Source organism: Galeopterus variegatus, unplaced genomic scaffold (genome assembly GCF_000696425.1).
Source record: "Galeopterus variegatus unplaced genomic scaffold, G_variegatus-3.0.2 Scaffold1213, whole genome shotgun sequence".
Taxonomy (NCBI): domain Eukaryota; kingdom Metazoa; phylum Chordata; class Mammalia; order Dermoptera; family Cynocephalidae; genus Galeopterus; species Galeopterus variegatus.
The window spans coordinates 304,123-321,242 of record NW_007727324.1 but is presented as its reverse complement, the minus strand read 5'-3'; positions in this window follow the sequence as shown (position 1 = coordinate 321,242).

Genomic DNA, 17,120 nt, shown 5'->3' with positions numbered 1-17,120 from the left:
GGGCTTTGTAGCCACTAGGCTGTTGTACAGTCTTCTAGGCTGACTTGTATATGCACAGCCCCTTCGCTCCAGGGTCCTTTCTGTCCTTGGAAGTCTTGAGAATGGCTTCCTCTAGGGTGCTGGGTCACCTCTGAGTCAAAATAAGGATTGTGGACATTCTACAGATTTTAAATATCTATCCCCTCCCAACATTATATCCCAGCTGACATACCATTAATAAGGTAAGCTCTGAGGCCTTTCTCATTAGAGATTCAACACATTTAAAAGCCGTTTGGAACAGTGGAATAGGGCAGTAGTCTGGGAGCCAGCTCTACCATCAAAAGCTCTGTGACCCTGGGCAAGTCACTCCACCTCTCTGGGCCTCAGCTATCTTAGCTATGAATTAAGGGACTTAGACTGGGAGATCACTATCTTTTTCTAAACATCTGGAATGTTGTGCTTCAGAAAATGGCATTGTGGAAACTACAAAGGGAATAGCAGAACACTTAAGAAAAAACAATTATAGAAAAAGAAAGAGCTCATCAAATCTGCTGTCCACCCGTGATACTCTGTTGTCCCTGTTTCAGGATATATATGGCTTTGGCCTCATATTATAGTATTTATATCATGTTAGCTCTGGAGCTGGACGGTGAGCTCGCTGGGGGCAGTCACACTGTGTCGTACTTCCCTGTGTCATGCAGCAACGGAGAAAGCAGGCACTCAGACAGTGCCCACTACACAGGCAGTGCTCTGAGCACCTACCCTGTAACTCATTTAATCCTCAAACCAGTTCACAAGTAGGATCTATTATTGTCTGCCTTTTACAGGTACGGAAACGGAGGCACAGAGGGTTTAAGGAACTTAACCAAATTGACACGGTAAGTAGCCAGTCCAGGACTCCAGCCCAGGCAGACAGGCTCCAGTGTCCACTTCTACTGCCTCAAATAGCCATTCAGTCAATATGTGGTGACAAAAGGGCCTTGATTGCTGGAATGAATGAATTTGTTGAGAGACCCACAGGCCTCAGGACAGGCCCCAAATTCTGCACAGAGCCAAGGAAAACACACTGTAGGAAAAAAAAAAAAAAGCACTTATGTGAAGGGCTGCCCACCCCAAGATGTATATTTTTAAATTGTGGAAAATAAGACACCCCTAATTCATAGGCTTCCATACCCACTCTGGGTAGAGCTATTTACCAAGATTACATGACCAGCTTATGCACAAACATCCGGGCCTCAGTGAACATGAAACCCGCTTTGCCCTGATTTTGCCCCGAAACCGATCTCTCCCAAAGCTTCGTTCATGCTCAGGTTCAGGAGAAACTCCCAGGTTTATCTCTGAGGTTTAAAGGAAATAAATCAAAATAAGCCTGCCTGGCTGGATGCAAAATAGTATATTTGGGGACTTTCTGTCCAAGTGGAACACATGTAAATGACAGGCATCTGTGATTCCCACGTGCAAGGAGAGCAACCCTAGAGGCAATACAACTCCGCCACTTACAGCTGTGGAATTTGTTTTCCGAGTCTCAGCACACTTGGCTGTCACACTGGCTGTGGTAACATCAACCTTATGAAGTCTTGGGAGGACTCAATATATATGAAAACGAGGTAATATGTATGTTCAGAACTGTTCTAAAAGGGGCACTGTTCACCTTGTCCGCCCCCATCCTGGCCCTGGAATGGTCACGCCCGCTGTTGCTTGGTGTCTACAGCTGTTGGTCCATCCTGTCAGGAACTTTATCTGAATGATACCTAAAAGAGCTTCTTTAATTTAGGATATTGTGAGAATTGCCAAAGGATTAATTGAGCTGTCTGATTAGCTCAACTGGTGCTGATAACACCAAGGTCCAGGGTTTGACCCTTGAACTGGCCAGCCACCAAAAAATAAAAATAAAAAAGGATTAATTGAGCAAACACTTATCAAGGAGTGGATTTGGGCTGGTTTATTAAGACTGGGTTGGCAGTCCACATGGTGGTTCAGAGAGCAAGCCTGGGGGTCAGAGAGGTCTGGGTGTGTGTCAGCTCTGCTATTACATCTCCTTAGGCAGGTTACTTACCTGCCAAAGTCACAGTTTCCTGTTCTTTAAAATGGGAATAATAAGGGTAACCACTTCATAGGGTTGTTGTGGGTATGAAATGTAGCAGTGTTTGGACAGTGCTTAGCAGAGTCACCATTACTCACCATTACTGGAACATCCAACCATCCACACACAGTGCTCAAGCACACGTAGCACCAAGCCTTAGGAATAAGCCCTCCCTACAACTGATGATGCAAGCAGCTGGGGTTGTACATGTCCAGGTCTGCACTCTCTTCTTTCAATATCCTGTTTCTGGGTCCCTCTCACCAGTCCAGATCCCATTGTGGTACACATCAACCCACAGCAGAGAGGACTCTCTCGAGTGATGGTGAATCTGCTACTGCAGATAGTTTCAGTCTTTGGATTGCTCAAAGATTTGCTGTCTTAGCTATGATCATGCTTCCAACTGCACAAACTTCAGTTGCTCTGGCTGGTTCAGTGTCTGTTTGCAGCTCCACAGAGTCACAGAGTCGTCATGCATTAAACAGGAATGTTGGAGATGGTTTTAGTCATCTCAGTGGCTTGCCCAGTGAATGCCTGAATTGAAATAGGTGCTTCATAAATATTTATTGAATGAATAAATAATGCTTCTGAAAAATGCCTCCTATAAAATGCTCACAAACACCCTCACCAAGTGTCTGCTGCAGCCACAGTGGAAAAAGTTTCCTAGGCTTCTGGGCACTGCCCCATTTCGCAGGAGCCTTTTTCTTCTCTAGGTATCAATTGTTCTCCTTAAATGCAACAGCTGAAGCTAAAAAAAAATTGTTCCTTCTCCAGAAAACGTGCCTTTGTCCCCAATTTTAGGTTGATTGTTTCATCTTCACTACATGAATGTAATTTGAAAACTGGGAAGACCTATAAAATCCTAATTGCTACTATTATAGGTGAGTTAATAAACTACAAGAGGTTTAAAGCAAAAGGGCCCGAGTTACTCTCTAGTCCTAATTTTCAGTAAATACAACTATTTTTAAAGGGGTTTGATGTAACAAATTGTCTTAGAAGGAAACAAAAAAAGAGAAACACAAGATCAAGTCTTCTTTTGACTGATTCACTTAAAGTAGTTTGATTGCTACGAGTCTTTCATTACTGCAGAGAGCAGACCTCAGTTAAATATGTAACACAGTAAACCAGAGGCACTAACGCAGGATTAAGCTACTCATTGCTGTGGCTGAAGGACGTCAAGATTTAGAATATACAAAGCATACCTGACTGTAATCATCAAATGGTCACAGGGGTCCTGCTAAAGCACAGATCCAATCTTGGCTTCTGGATTTCCATCTACTTCTGATTTTTCCTTCTCTGTCTCCATTGAAGACTCACCTTTCTCATTCAGTTCTTCCAAAGGAGTTCCTCAAGGCTTCGGCCTGAGCCATCTTCAATGCTTACTCCGTGCTCCCTCCCCAACAGTTTCAAGCATACCCATAGCTTTAATTTCCACCTGCAAGCAAATGGCCAAAATATTTATATTTCCATTCCAGACATCTCTGACCTCCAGATGCATTCATTCGATTTCTTACTTGATGTCGTCACTTAGATATTTCAGTAATATCTCAATCTCAATCTGTTCAAAATGATTCTTTATCTTGTGACAGTGTCTCTTGTGTTAGCCAGTAGCCCTGTAAACTGCCCAGCTGCAGTCACTTAGATATTTCAGTAATATCTCAATCTCAATCTGTTCAAAATGGTTCTTTATCTTGTGACAGTGTCTCTTGTGTTAGCCAGTAGCCCTGTAAACTGCCCAGCTGCACGGCCAGAACCCAACCGTCAATTCTAACACAGCCCTTTTCCTCCAGCCCATGTCCACCTATCAGCAAGTTATTTCTCCATCTCATCACTGCCACTCTGGAGCAAGTGTCCACCATCTGTCACTTTGACCATTACAGCAGCCTTTCAACAGATTTTCAGACCTTTAGTTCCCCTTCCAAATGGAGGGGGTTTTTGTTTGTTTGTTTGTTTTCTGAATTGCAGATCTGATTATGTCACCCCTCCTAGTAACTTTTAAAATAAAATCAATGGCTTATCTCAAGTTTTCCAAACTCTCCTGAAGATAAGAGTCATCTGGAAAATCTTTTAAAACAATTCCTAGGGGCCCCATACAGACCTACTGAATTAGAACTTCCAGGAGAGATGCCCATAATAGGTTTGTTTAATAGTGATTCTTGCTGTCAGGCAAGTTTGAGAGCCATGGCACTAAAATCCCCCACATGACCCACAGTGTGTACATGGCCCCATGTCCTGCCTGCCTCTTGGGTTTCACTTGCCCTGCACAGCCCTTCTTCTAAGCTCCAGCTATCCTTGCCTTCTTTCGTTCCTTAAATACAACATGTTCTCTTATACCCCATCGCCTTTGAGAATGGCAGATTCCACTCTTGCCTGAAGGGTCTGAGCTCTATGGATCTCTGACACAGAAAAGCCACAGTATAGGCTTCCCACCAATCTTTCACCTCGTCAGGTACCCCTAAGACACTCATTGCTCCTTGTCCAAGGGCCAGGCCCATAGATAGGGTTTCATTGCCAACAAGGAAACACAACATTCCACATTTATCTTAATTCTGTCCTTTCCAAGGAAATAGAACTCCAAAGTCATTTTCTCGGCCCAGGCCTGATACAGTATTCTGGTCACTCACAGCCTACTTTGGTTTGAGCTCATCCAGATGTGGCTTTATTTAGATTTAACCTGAATGCCACACTCCCCCCAACTGTATGTCAATCATGCATTTTCTTTTTTTTTTTTTAGTTTGGAGAGAAGCTGTGCTCGCTCTTTTAGTTCTCCCTTGCCTGATCAAAGAATAAATTCAAAATGTTTTACAAAATGTAATGGTTTTCCTCTCCTTGGACTTGCCTAGTCACTTCCTACTTACCCTTCATCTCAGCTTCTTTCTCAGAGAAGCATCCCTGAGCCCCTGAAAGTCCGCTCTTTCCCAGCCCCCTTCACAGTTGGAATCTTAGATTTCTTTGTGGACCTATTTGTTTAGAAGCTGTCCCCGCACTGGACTGTAAGCTCCAGGAGGACAGAAACCTGACTCTTCTCACTCTGTGCTGCCTCTCCAGCACCCAGTACCTGCACAGGCCAGGTGCTCGAGAGTCCTTGAATGAATGAATCATGTTCTTCCTTTGCTTTAAAATATCCAGTGATTCCCTATTACCTTTGGATAAAGGCTTTTTATGTCCTCCGTCCTGTGTCAGATGGACATAAAGACATCCATGACGCCACTCCAACCTGCTTACAGCCTCATCTCTTCCATTCATGCCCCACTCCACCCACCCCACCCTTCACACACCCTGCACAAGTCTTCTTTCCTTCCCTTCTCTAGTGCCACGTTACACACCCACCTGCAGGCCTCCACAGCTGGGCAAATTTTATTCCTTTAGGGGGAGAGTAAGCCAGTATCTTAGACCATGACTGAACCAGACTTCTCAGGTTCCCAGAACTCTTCAGAACTCTGTGCACATTCTTTTCTCACTACTTAGAAAGCCTGACTTCCTCCTCCTCCACTCTCCTCTATTCAACCTTATGTAAGAAAACCAGATGAAATGTAGAGGTGAGCAAATGCACAGATGACCATCTCACCAAAGAGGGCAGTGTCATCCACCACTGCTGTCTCCTCCTCATCCCCCTCTTTCTTGTTGGCTCAGGTTGTTCAGTTTAGATGTCTCTCACCTTGTCATCCCTGCCAGCTGAAGCTCAGAGGGACCAGAGTGACTCATTAGAGCTCTCTGATGACTCATTCTCTCCTGGATAGGTGAGGAAATACCTCAAGGACTTTTCCTCTGTTGGGATGAAGGCCCTCAGCAATGAAGATAGTCAGATGGGATAGTTCTGAGGGCCTGGGGCTTTATGTAAGAAGCAGGCGACCTGTACTGGATGTAAGAGTTGAAGTGATTCTGGAATCTTTGTAAAGACCCTGTGTTTGCTCCTTCTAATATCTAGCATAGTGTATGCTGATTAAGTCCTGGAGTAGACCACCTGGGTTTGCATCTCAGCTCTGCCACTCACTAGCTGTGTGATGTCAGACAAGTTACTTAACATCTCCATACTTCTGTTTCCTTATCTGTAAAATGGGGGAATTAGTGCATTTACCACATAGAATTGCTGTGAGGATTGACTGTGTTACACTTAGAACACTTGAAACAATAACTGGCTCAGAGTAAATGCTGCAGAAAGGTTAGTTATTACTATTACTGCACCTTGTCTGTGTTCCACATGATTAGCAATAGTCATCAGGAGCATCAACAAAGAGCGGGAACTGGGATGCTCTGAGATTCCAGTCTCTACCTTTTCTTGGGGGAGAAAAGTGAGAGGAACAGAGCAGGTGGCCAGAAGGTTAGAGAAGAAAGTGAGGCAGGTGAATCCCTACAACCACCAGGAGGAAGAGGAGGGCCCAGGGGTGCATCTGAGGGGCTGAGAAGTCATCCTGGGGTGAGAGGAACAGAGCAGGTGGCCAGAAGGTTAGAGAAGAAAGTGAGGCAGGTGAATCCCTGCAACCACCAGGAGGAAGAGGAGGGCCCAGGGGTGCATCTGAGGGGCTGAGAAGTCATCCTGGGTCTTAACAGTAGAATGGTCTGTGTGGTTCCTGGACTGGTTTTACAATGAGGCTGAGAGTTCTGGAAATTTCAGGAGTAGCCAGTAGGCAGCCCACTGGTTGGTGTTCCTTTCTAAGCAGAAATCCTAAAGGTCTACAAGATAAAGGGTTCAGAATGTGGGCTTTAGAATCAGCCAGACCTGGAATTAAATTCCTGAGTGGGTAGTTATTGACTGTGTGACCTTGCAGCTCAATTTTATTTCACAGAAAATGGAAGTAATATAACAATATAGCTCACAGGTAGTTGTTGTGGAAATAAACAAGGACCACCCAAATTAGGATATGCAGAGGCTATTTATTCAGAGCATGCTTCAAAGCACAATCACTTGCATTTGGCAGAGACACAAAGGCAGGCAGAGCAGTGAGAAACTGTAGGATGGGTAAGAGGGAAGGCTGCAGGTGTGCTCTGATCGGAGGCTGCTGGCAGGAGAAGCTGGAGGCAGGCTAACTAGAAGCGGCCATCCTATGTGATTGGTTAGGGGTGCATATTTGGCTTTCTCTGGTTGGTCCTGACTTGGAGGCAGAGCCAAAAATTAGGGAAGCTGGCAGTAATGTTCTGACTGTTTGGGGCCAATTGCTACAGAGGTTGTAGTTTGGCTTCCTGGACTGGTGGCTGCAGATTGTAGGTCAGAGTTCTATTTTTACATATGCTCTTCCCACTGTCTGTTTGTACATTCAGCCTGTCATTATTAATACTGTAAATAACTTATAATAGAAGTTAAGATATATTTATAATTATCAATTACAAATATAACTAAGTATTAATATACCTACAGTGCTCAGCAGAATGTTTGGCACATAACTAGCCTTGGGAAAAAAAAACATGGTGAAATAAGTTATTGAGAATATAGAGGAAAATATGGTGACATAGTTCTTGTGAAACACATCAATCAAATATTAAAGAAAGCAGGCTTAGTGCGTTTCATACCGGAGAGCGGCATAGATGGCTGGACAAGATGATTTTCTAGCTCTAAGATTCAAAGATGTCGAGGGAATGTGTGAACCTCACAGCTCATGCATGAGCATTTTATTAGACTGTCATTGTATCTCAGAGGAGGGAAGCCTGTTGACATCTGGACTCCCCTGGCATAGCCCCTCCTATGGCCCCAGCCCCCAGCAGATGCTCAAGGAGCATCACCTTCAGCTCACATCTATGGCCCACAAGGACTGTGCTGCAGAAGTCAGTGGCCTCGTCCTTTCATTTATAACCTGAGTGACATGGACATGTTATCTCTCCATCTGAGTTTCCTTCTCTATAAAGTGCAGACAAGGAATTCCTGCTCAGCCTACTTCACTGGGTTTGTAGTGAGAATAAAGTGGATTAATGTGCACGAAAGCACTTTGTAAACTGCCAACAGGTGATGATGATTTCTGTTTATTCCCTTATTTCACCGTGTGCTATCTGAGACTGTAAATTCCCAGCATGCTCTGTCTCTGTCCAGGAAATAAGACTTTGGGGCAAGGAAGGCCAATTCTGAGAATGACATAAAGATATAAATGAAGTCAAGGTCATGGGTATGATTGCCCCAAGTGCCACTAAACTTTCCCAGGAGTGGGACTTTGGCCATGTCTGACTTGGTAGAATCTAGGAGACTTAGAGTTGAACAGGGCCTGGCCTTCAAGTCCTCCAGGCCAGTGCCCACCTAGTGCAGAGTCACTTCTCCAGGCATGCCTGCCAGGTGGCCCCAGAGGAACTTGGGAGCACTTCCCAAGATGGAGGGCTCCCTCTCTGTATGTGGTGTTCTAGATATCAGAAAGCTGCTCCTTCGGGTGCAGCCAAGTCTGTGTCTCTGTTAGTACAGGCTTGGGCCCCCAGGCTTCCCTCTGGAGTAGCCCAGGAGGAGTGGACAGTCTTCATCACAAAGCAGTCCTTCAAATATTTCAACATACTGATTATAGTGGTGTAGCCCACATAAATTGAGAGAAGGATGGTTGCATGCTAACAGCCTTGAGCTGCTGCAGATGGAAAGGGTATCTAATAAGGCTTCATCAGGACCCAGTCACACCTATGTTCCCCACAACTGGGAACCCATTTTAAGCTCTCACCTGGTCTAGAACAATTCCCCTTCCTGACCAAAAGGGAGCAGAACAAAGTCATCATGAAACTAGAGCAGAGATTGAGGGGGAGCCATTATCTTGCAATGAGTAGCAATCAGGAGCTTTATGAAAAGGGTGTCAGGGAGAAGCAAACCACCTTAGCAACACAGATAACAATATGTGCTACATAAAATAAAACCTGATCAATAACAGATGCAAAACCTTTCAACACTGAGTAACAAGGGCTGCATTACAGGGAAATGGCTGCCCAGAGCATGCCAGTGAGGGCAAGAACAGGGCAGAACTCAGAGGAAAGGAGCCCTAGGCCCCGTCCAAGAAATCAATTGGAATTGAGCTGGAAATCGATACCAGAATGTTTATGGTATTCACAGTCATTTTTGTTTTTAGCTGATTGAACAGTTGTACAGGATACAAGCATGTTTCAGCTTGAATTTTCCCCTATCTCTGCCTTCACCAGTGCACCGTGGAATCTGTCTTTCCCATGTGTTAACAGCATGCTGAGAATTCCAGTGTGCCTGTGAATTTGAGGGGTTAGAAGTCCAGTCCAAATTGCGTTTGTTCCCCATGTCCCTCACCCAATGCAATTTGTAGTAATGGGCATGCCGCCAGTATGGATCTGGCCTTCACATCTTGGGACAAGAAGTGACAATTAGCTTTGTATCTCATGAATATTCATAACAAAAAAAAAAGTTCCAGCCCAGCCTAGTTCTGTTGAAAACTCCATCTCCTCTGATTTAAAATTTTCTTCGTCCAACTGATGATTTAGAGATAATGCAGAGGAACATGTTAATTTAAACACATACCTCGGGAATGCAATCAGCAAAATCCAGACTCTGAGAAAATGTTATAAAATAAATGACCCCATTTCTTCAAAAAATAAGTTTCAGGGGTGGGGGTGGGGAGGTGGAGGTAGAAATGATGTAAAGAGAGCCTATAGATTAACAGAGATTTAAAAAACACACAAACCAGCACAATGAATAGACCTTGCTTGGGTCCAAATTCAAACTGACTGTAAAAAATAAACATTTATTATACTTCTGAGACCAGTGGAAGTTTGAACACTGACCATTTATTTATATCAGGAAATGGTTAAGTTCTTTTGGAAACAGTAGAATTGCGGTTATATTTTCTAAAGTATACCCCTCTTTTAGGGATACATCTTGAAATATTTACGGGTTAAATGACATAATGTCTGGGATTTGCTTCAAAATGGAACAAGAAGGGGGAAATTGATGAGATATAGATGAAGTGAGACCGGCCGTGAGTTGTTAATCGTGGAGTAATTGGACTTCCTCCAGGAGTGCAAACGCGGGAGCTGCCAGACTTCCTGAGGCTTGGGAGGCCTGTGGCCCTTCCTAATGGTCACAGGGAGTGACAGGCCAGTCTGTACCTAATGGGGAGGGGGCGCTGTTCTCAGGAGGCACCCTTCGTTGCAGGCATTCTTTGGAGACCCACACTCTGCCAACAGGGCCTCCGGCCTCCATCCCTCTGAGCCCCACCCCACCCTCACCTCCCAACCTATCCTCCCACACAGAGGCCACCATAGACATTCTAAACGTGCACCGTCGGGGCTGTTAGGATCAAGTCCAGACTCATGAATGTGGCCCACGAGGCCCTGCAGGGTATGTTCCTTTCTCCCTTTCTAATCTCGTCTCTGCTCACTGCACCCCACCTCTTACCTGAGCTCTGCAGATTTCAATCCATCCCCTGCAACCTGTCTGGCTCCTCCAGGCTTTCACACAGGCCATGTGCTCTGCCATTTCCCACTTCCCAACCATTCCACCTTATTACCACCTAGTGGTTGTCCTTCAAATCTTTGTTTAGATGCTCCTTATTCTAGAGATCCCCCTCCAAGGAACAACTTGCTTCCCAGTTGCAAGGACTGCTCAGCAGGCAGCAGGCGGCTGTCAGCAGCTGGGCATGGGGGAAGCCCCAGCAGTTCCAGCCTGCCTTGGGACCCTGGACAGGCCATCTTCTCTCTAGACCCCCACACCCAGTGGCTGAGGCTTTGTGAGGAGTGCACTGCAGCTCGATTTCTTCCTCTCCCAATCCTGTTTCACCTGCTTCCTTTCACCCCCTTCCTTTTAGTAGGTGTTGATACATACCGAACATCTGGCACCCTAAACCACCTCAGCATCTTCTTCCTGAGAGCCCACCCTGCAATACATTCGTGGCCCACACTTCCTTCTGCCTCTGTTCTGGGTAAATGCCTCTTCTAGTTAATCTAACAGCACCCATGATTTTCCTGTGCTGTCATGTCATCGCTTGCATTTTAATTGTCTGTGGAGTCTGTATCCCTGCTGGACCATGAGCTCCTTTGGGTAGGGTGTGTGTTTATCTTCCTCATCTTGCTGTGCTCAGGATCTAGCATAATTCCTGGCACATAATCCAAAAATCCCAGTGAGCAGGGAATTAGAAATCGATATTAGAATCACACTGTTTATGTTATTCATAAATGAATGGATGAGTGCCACTTTTTTTTTTCAAGATTTCCCAAGGTTTGGCCTGAGAAGCCATCACTGATGAGATGAAAGCACCAACATTTCAGAGCCACAAGAGATTTTAGAGAGGAAGCACCATTTTTTAGATGGGTGCATCATGAAGAGAAACATGCTACAATGAGGTAGGCAATTGGTAGAACATTCTTTGGATCTATTAATAAATAACTTTAGGGCCAGCCCCACGGCTCACTCAGGAGAGTGCGGTGCTGGTAGCGCTGAGGCCGCAGGTTTGGATCCTATATAGGGATGGCCGGTGCGCTCACTGGCTGAGCACAGTGTGGGCAACACCAAGCCGAGGGTTACGATCCCCTTGCCAGTCAATAAATAAATAAATAACTTTATTACATGGACAAGACATTAGGGAATACCTTCCTACAGATATGTTCAAAGGGAGGTTTTGAGAATACACATAAAAGCTGAACACTGAAAGGAAACTGGAAACTGGTATTCCTTGGGGTATGGAGGGCCTGAGGAGTCTCTCTGGGACCATTATAGGCCCATTTTCCATAAGTAATCTGCAGCCAGAAAGAGGCTGCCTGGATTCCCTTCATTAGTAGCTGCAGGATAATCAGAGCACAGAGAGAAAAAAGCTTCTTCTTCCCTCTCTCTCCTATGCCATCCTTCCCCCATCAAGCAGATTTGCCAAACCTCTATGGAACAAAAGTAATAATACTAATACCTGACATTTACTGAGTCCTCAACAGGTGCCAGACCTGTCCTGGGAACTTGATGTGGGGGGAGACTTAGAGTTGAACAGGGCCTGGCCTTCAAGTCCTCCAAGCCAGTGCCCACCTAGTGCAGAGTCACTTCTCCAGGCATGCCTGCCAGGTGGCCCCAGAGGNGGCTGCCCAGAGCATGCCAGTGAGGGCAAGAACAGGGCAGAACTCAGAGGAAAGGAGCCCTGGGCCCCGTCCAAGAAATCAATTGGAATTGAGCTGGAAATCATGGCTGCCCAGAGCATGCCAGTGAGGGCAAGAACAGGGCAGAACTCAGAGGAAAGGAGCCCTAGGCCCCGTCCAAGAAATCAATTGGAATTGAGCTGGAAATCAATACCAGAATGTTTATGGTATTCACAGTCATTTTTGTTTTTAGCTGATTGAACAGTTGTACAGGATACAAGCATGTTTCAGCTTGAATTTTCCCCTATCTCTGCCTTCACCAGTGCACCGTGGAATCTGTCTTTCCCATGTGTTAACAGCATGCTGAGAATTCCAGTGTGCCTGTGAATTTGAGGGGTTAGAAGTCCAGTCCAAATTGCGTTTGTTCCCCATGTCCCTCACCCAATGCAATTTGTAGTAATGGGCATGCCGCCAGTATGGATCTGGCCTTCACATCTTGGGACAAGAAGTGACAATTAGCTTTGTATCTCATGAATATTCATAACAAAAAAAAAAGTTCCAGCCCAGCCTAGTTCTGTTGAAAACTCCATCTCCTCTGATTTAAAATTTTCTTCGTCCAACTGATGATTTAGAGATAATGCAGAGGAACATGTTAATTTAAACACATACCTCGGGAATGCAATCAGCAAAATCCAGACTCTGAGAAAATGTTATAAAATAAATGACCCCATTTCTTCAAAAAATAAGTTTCAGGGGTGGGGGTGGGGAGGTGGAGGTAGAAATGATGTAAAGAGAGCCTATAGATTAACAGAGATTTAAAAAACACACAAACCAGCACAATGAATAGACCTTGCTTGGGTCCAAATTCAAACTGACTGTAAAAAATAAACATTTATTATACTTCTGAGACCAGTGGAAGTTTGAACACTGACCATTTATTTATATCAGGAAATGGTTAAGTTCTTTTGGAAACAGTAGAATTGCGGTTATATTTTCTAAAGTATACCCCTCTTTTAGGGATACATCTTGAAATATTTACGGGTTAAATGACATAATGTCTGGGATTTGCTTCAAAATGGAACAAGAAGGGGGAAATTGATGAGATATAGATGAAGTAAGACCGGCCGTGAGTTGTTAATCGTGGAGTAATTGGACTTCCTCCAGGAGTGCAAACGCGGGAGCTGCCAGACTTCCTGAGGCTTGGGAGGCCTGTGGCCCTTCCTAATGGTCACAGGGAGTGACAGGCCAGTCTGTACCTAATGGGGAGGGGGCGCTGTTCTCAGGAGGCACCCTTCGTTGCAGGCATTCTTTGGAGACCCACACTCTGCCAACAGGGCCTCCGGCCTCCATCCCTCTGAGCCCCACCCCACCCTCACCTCCCAACCTATCCTCCCACACAGAGGCCACCATAGACATTCTAAACGTGCACCGCTTTGGAGACCCACACTCTGCCAACAGGGCCTCCGGCCTCCATCCCTCTGAGCCCCACCCCATCCTCACCTCCCAACCTATCCTCCCACACAGAGGCCACCATAGACATTCTAAACGTGCACCGTCGGGGCTGTTAGGATCAAGTCCAGACTCATGAATGTGGCCCACGAGGCCCTGCAGGGTATGTTCCTTTCTCCCTTTCTAATCTCGTCTCTGCTCACTGCACCCCACCTCTTACCTGAGCTCTGCAGATTTCAATCCATCCCCTGCAACCTGTCTGGCTCCTCCAGGCTTTCACACAGGCCATGTGCTCTGCCATTTCCCACTTCCCAACCATTCCACCTTATTACCACCTAGTGGTTGTCCTTCAAATCTTTGTTTAGATGCTCCTTATTCTAGAGATCCCCCTCCAAGGAACAACTTGCTTCCCAGTTGCAAGGACTGCTCAGCAGGCAGCAGGCGGCTGTCAGCAGCTGGGCATGGGGGAAGCCCCAGCAGTTCCAGCCTGCCTTGGGACCCTGGACAGGCCATCTTCTCTCTAGACCCCCACACCCAGTGGCTGAGGCTTTGTGAGGAGTGCACTGCAGCTCGATTTCTTCCTCTCCCAATCCTGTTTCACCTGCTTCCTTTCACCCCCTTCCTTTTAGTAGGTGTTGATACATACCGAACATCTGGCACCCTAAACCACCTCAGCATCTTCTTCCTGAGAGCCCACCCTGCAATACATTCGTGGCCCACACTTCCTTCTGCCTCTGTTCTGGGTAAATGCCTCTTCTAGTTAATCTAACAGCACCCATGATTTTCCTGTGCTGTCATGTCATCGCTTGCATTTTAATTGTCTGTGGAGTCTGTATCCCTGCTGGACCATGAGCTCCTTTGGGTAGGGTGTGTGTTTATCTTCCTCATCTTGCTGTGCTCAGGATCTAGCATAATTCCTGGCACATAATCCAAAAATCCCAGTGAGCAGGGAATTAGAAATCGATATTAGAATCACACTGTTTATGTTATTCATAAATGAATGGATGAGTGCCACTTTTTTTTTTCAAGATTTCCCAAGGTTTGGCCTGAGAAGCCATCACTGATGAGATGAAAGCACCAACATTTCAGAGCCACAAGAGATTTTAGAGAGGAAGCACCATTTTTTAGATGGGTGCATCATGAAGAGAAACATGCTACAATGAGGTAGGCAATTGGTAGAACATTCTTTGGATCTATTAATAAATAACTTTAGGGCCAGCCCCATGGCTCACTCAGGAGAGTGCGGTGCTGGTAGCGCTGAGGCCGCAGGTTTGGATCCTATATAGGGATGGCCGGTGCGCTCACTGGCTGAGCACAGTGTGGGCAACACCAAGCCGAGGGTTACGATCCCCTTGCCAGTCAATAAATAAATAAATAACTTTATTACATGGACAAGACATTAGGGAATACCTTCCTACAGATATGTTCAAAGGGAGGTTTTGAGAATACACATAAAAGCTGAACACTGAAAGGAAACTGGAAACTGGTATTCCTTGGGGTATGGAGGGCCTGAGGAGTCTCTCTGGGACCATTATAGGCCCATTTTCCATAAGTAATCTGCAGCCAGAAAGAGGCTGCCTGGATTCCCTTCATTAGTAGCTGCAGGATAATCAGAGCACAGAGAGAAAAAAGCTTCTTCTTCCCTCTCTCTCCTATGCCATCCTTCCCCCATCAAGCAGATTTGCCAAACCTCTATGGAACAAAAGTAATAATACTAATACCTGACATTTACTGAGTCCTCAACAGGTGCCAGACCTGTCCTGGGAACTTGATGTGGGTTATTTGAGTGAACCCTCACAGCAACTCTGGGGAAATGTGAATGTCTTCAGACAGATGACCCTGAAACTCAGAGGGATTAAGTTGCCCAGAACATGTAGGAACATCAAAACTAAGGTGTGAATCCAGGTCTCTCTGACCCCATAGCCCATTCTCTGAGCCACAGGCAATGTCACCTTACAAACACAGTGCCTGTCATATCGACTGGCCAAGGCTGCTTGCAGGGGCCAGAGGAAGAGACTGAGGCAGAGATGCCATGCTGCACCAGGCGTGTGCTCTGCTGTAGCAGCAGAGGCCCGGGTTACAGGGGTCTAGGCATCCTGCCTCCTACGACTTTCAAAATGTGCTAACTGCATCTTCTGGAGCAAGAGTAGTTGGGCAAGGGCAGCAGAGACAGCTGGCACAATACAGTGGAAAAGAGCACAGATGCTGGCATGAAACACAGTTCAAATCCTGGCCCAGTCAATTCCTGGCTGTGTGCCCTTGGGCAAGGGACCTAAGCACTCTGACCTCCTTTTCTTTTTTGGCAGCTGGCCAGTATGGGGATCTAAACCTTTGCCCTTGGTGTTAGCTGCACAGTGCTCTATCCAAGTGAGCTAACTGGACAGCCCCAGCCTCTTTTTCTTATCTGTAGATGGACGATGGGTTTGTACCTAACACATAGGATGGAGAGGTTTAAATCAATTAGGTAATGCTTGTAACATGAACCATAGATGTTGGTTCTCGTCTTCTCAGCATAAGACTCTCTCTGAAGGCCCAGGGAAAACTGAGCAGTCAGAGACCAACGAAGACTTGGAAGAAGATGGGCTTCTCAGGACCCAGGAGAAAGAAAGAGAGACACTACAATTATCAGCCCCATTTCCTCCTTTACTAGTTTTGAAGTTTTATGCTCTAGGTCTGTCCTTTGAGTGGATACCATGGCTATTTCCATGTGCATATTTTTTTTTTTTTGTCTTTTTTCATGACCGGTAAGGGGATCACAACCCTTGGTGTGGTGTCGCCAGCACCACGCTTAGCCAGTGAGCGAACCGGCCAGTCCTGTATAGGATCCGAACCCGTGGCGGGAGCATCGCTGCGCTCCCAGCGCCACACTCTCCCGAGTGCGCCACGGGGCCAGCCCTCCATGTGCATATTTAACACACTTTAAGGGTAATCTATCATTACCTTTTCCCCAAACTACTCAAGGATTGTAGAACTAACCAACTGCCACCACCTCCTCCCAATTTATATGCTTTGTCCAATATTTAAGTTATATCCCTTTTTAAACACCACAAATTGATGTCATCATTATTATCACTGTTGCTTGAACAAGTAATGTTTGTTCTGATTTATCCACATATTTAGCATTTTCATTGCTCACTGTTATTCTTTTTTCATTGCCATTTTTTAAACAGTGGAATATAGTTTTTTTATAACAGCTTTATTAAAATATAATGCACATCCCTAAAATCCACTGTTTCAATGTGTACAGTTCAGTAGTTTTTAGTATATTCACATGATTGTGCAACCATCACTATTATCTAATTTCAGAACATTTTCATCACCCCAAAAAGAAACGCTGTATCCATTAGCAGTCTCTTCCCATTCTCCTCTCCTCTCGGTTCCTGGCAACCACTAAGTTTCCTTTGGTCTCTACACATGTGCCTACTCTGGACATACCCTATAAATGGAACCATACAACATATGGTCTTTTTGTAACTGGCTTCTTTCACATAGTTTAATATTTTCAAGAGTCATGCATGTTGTAGCATGTACCAGCCCTTCATTCTTTTTATTGCTACCTAGTATTCCATTGTATGGATGTACCACATTTGTATGTCCATTTCTCACTTGATGGACATATGGGTTGTTTTCACTT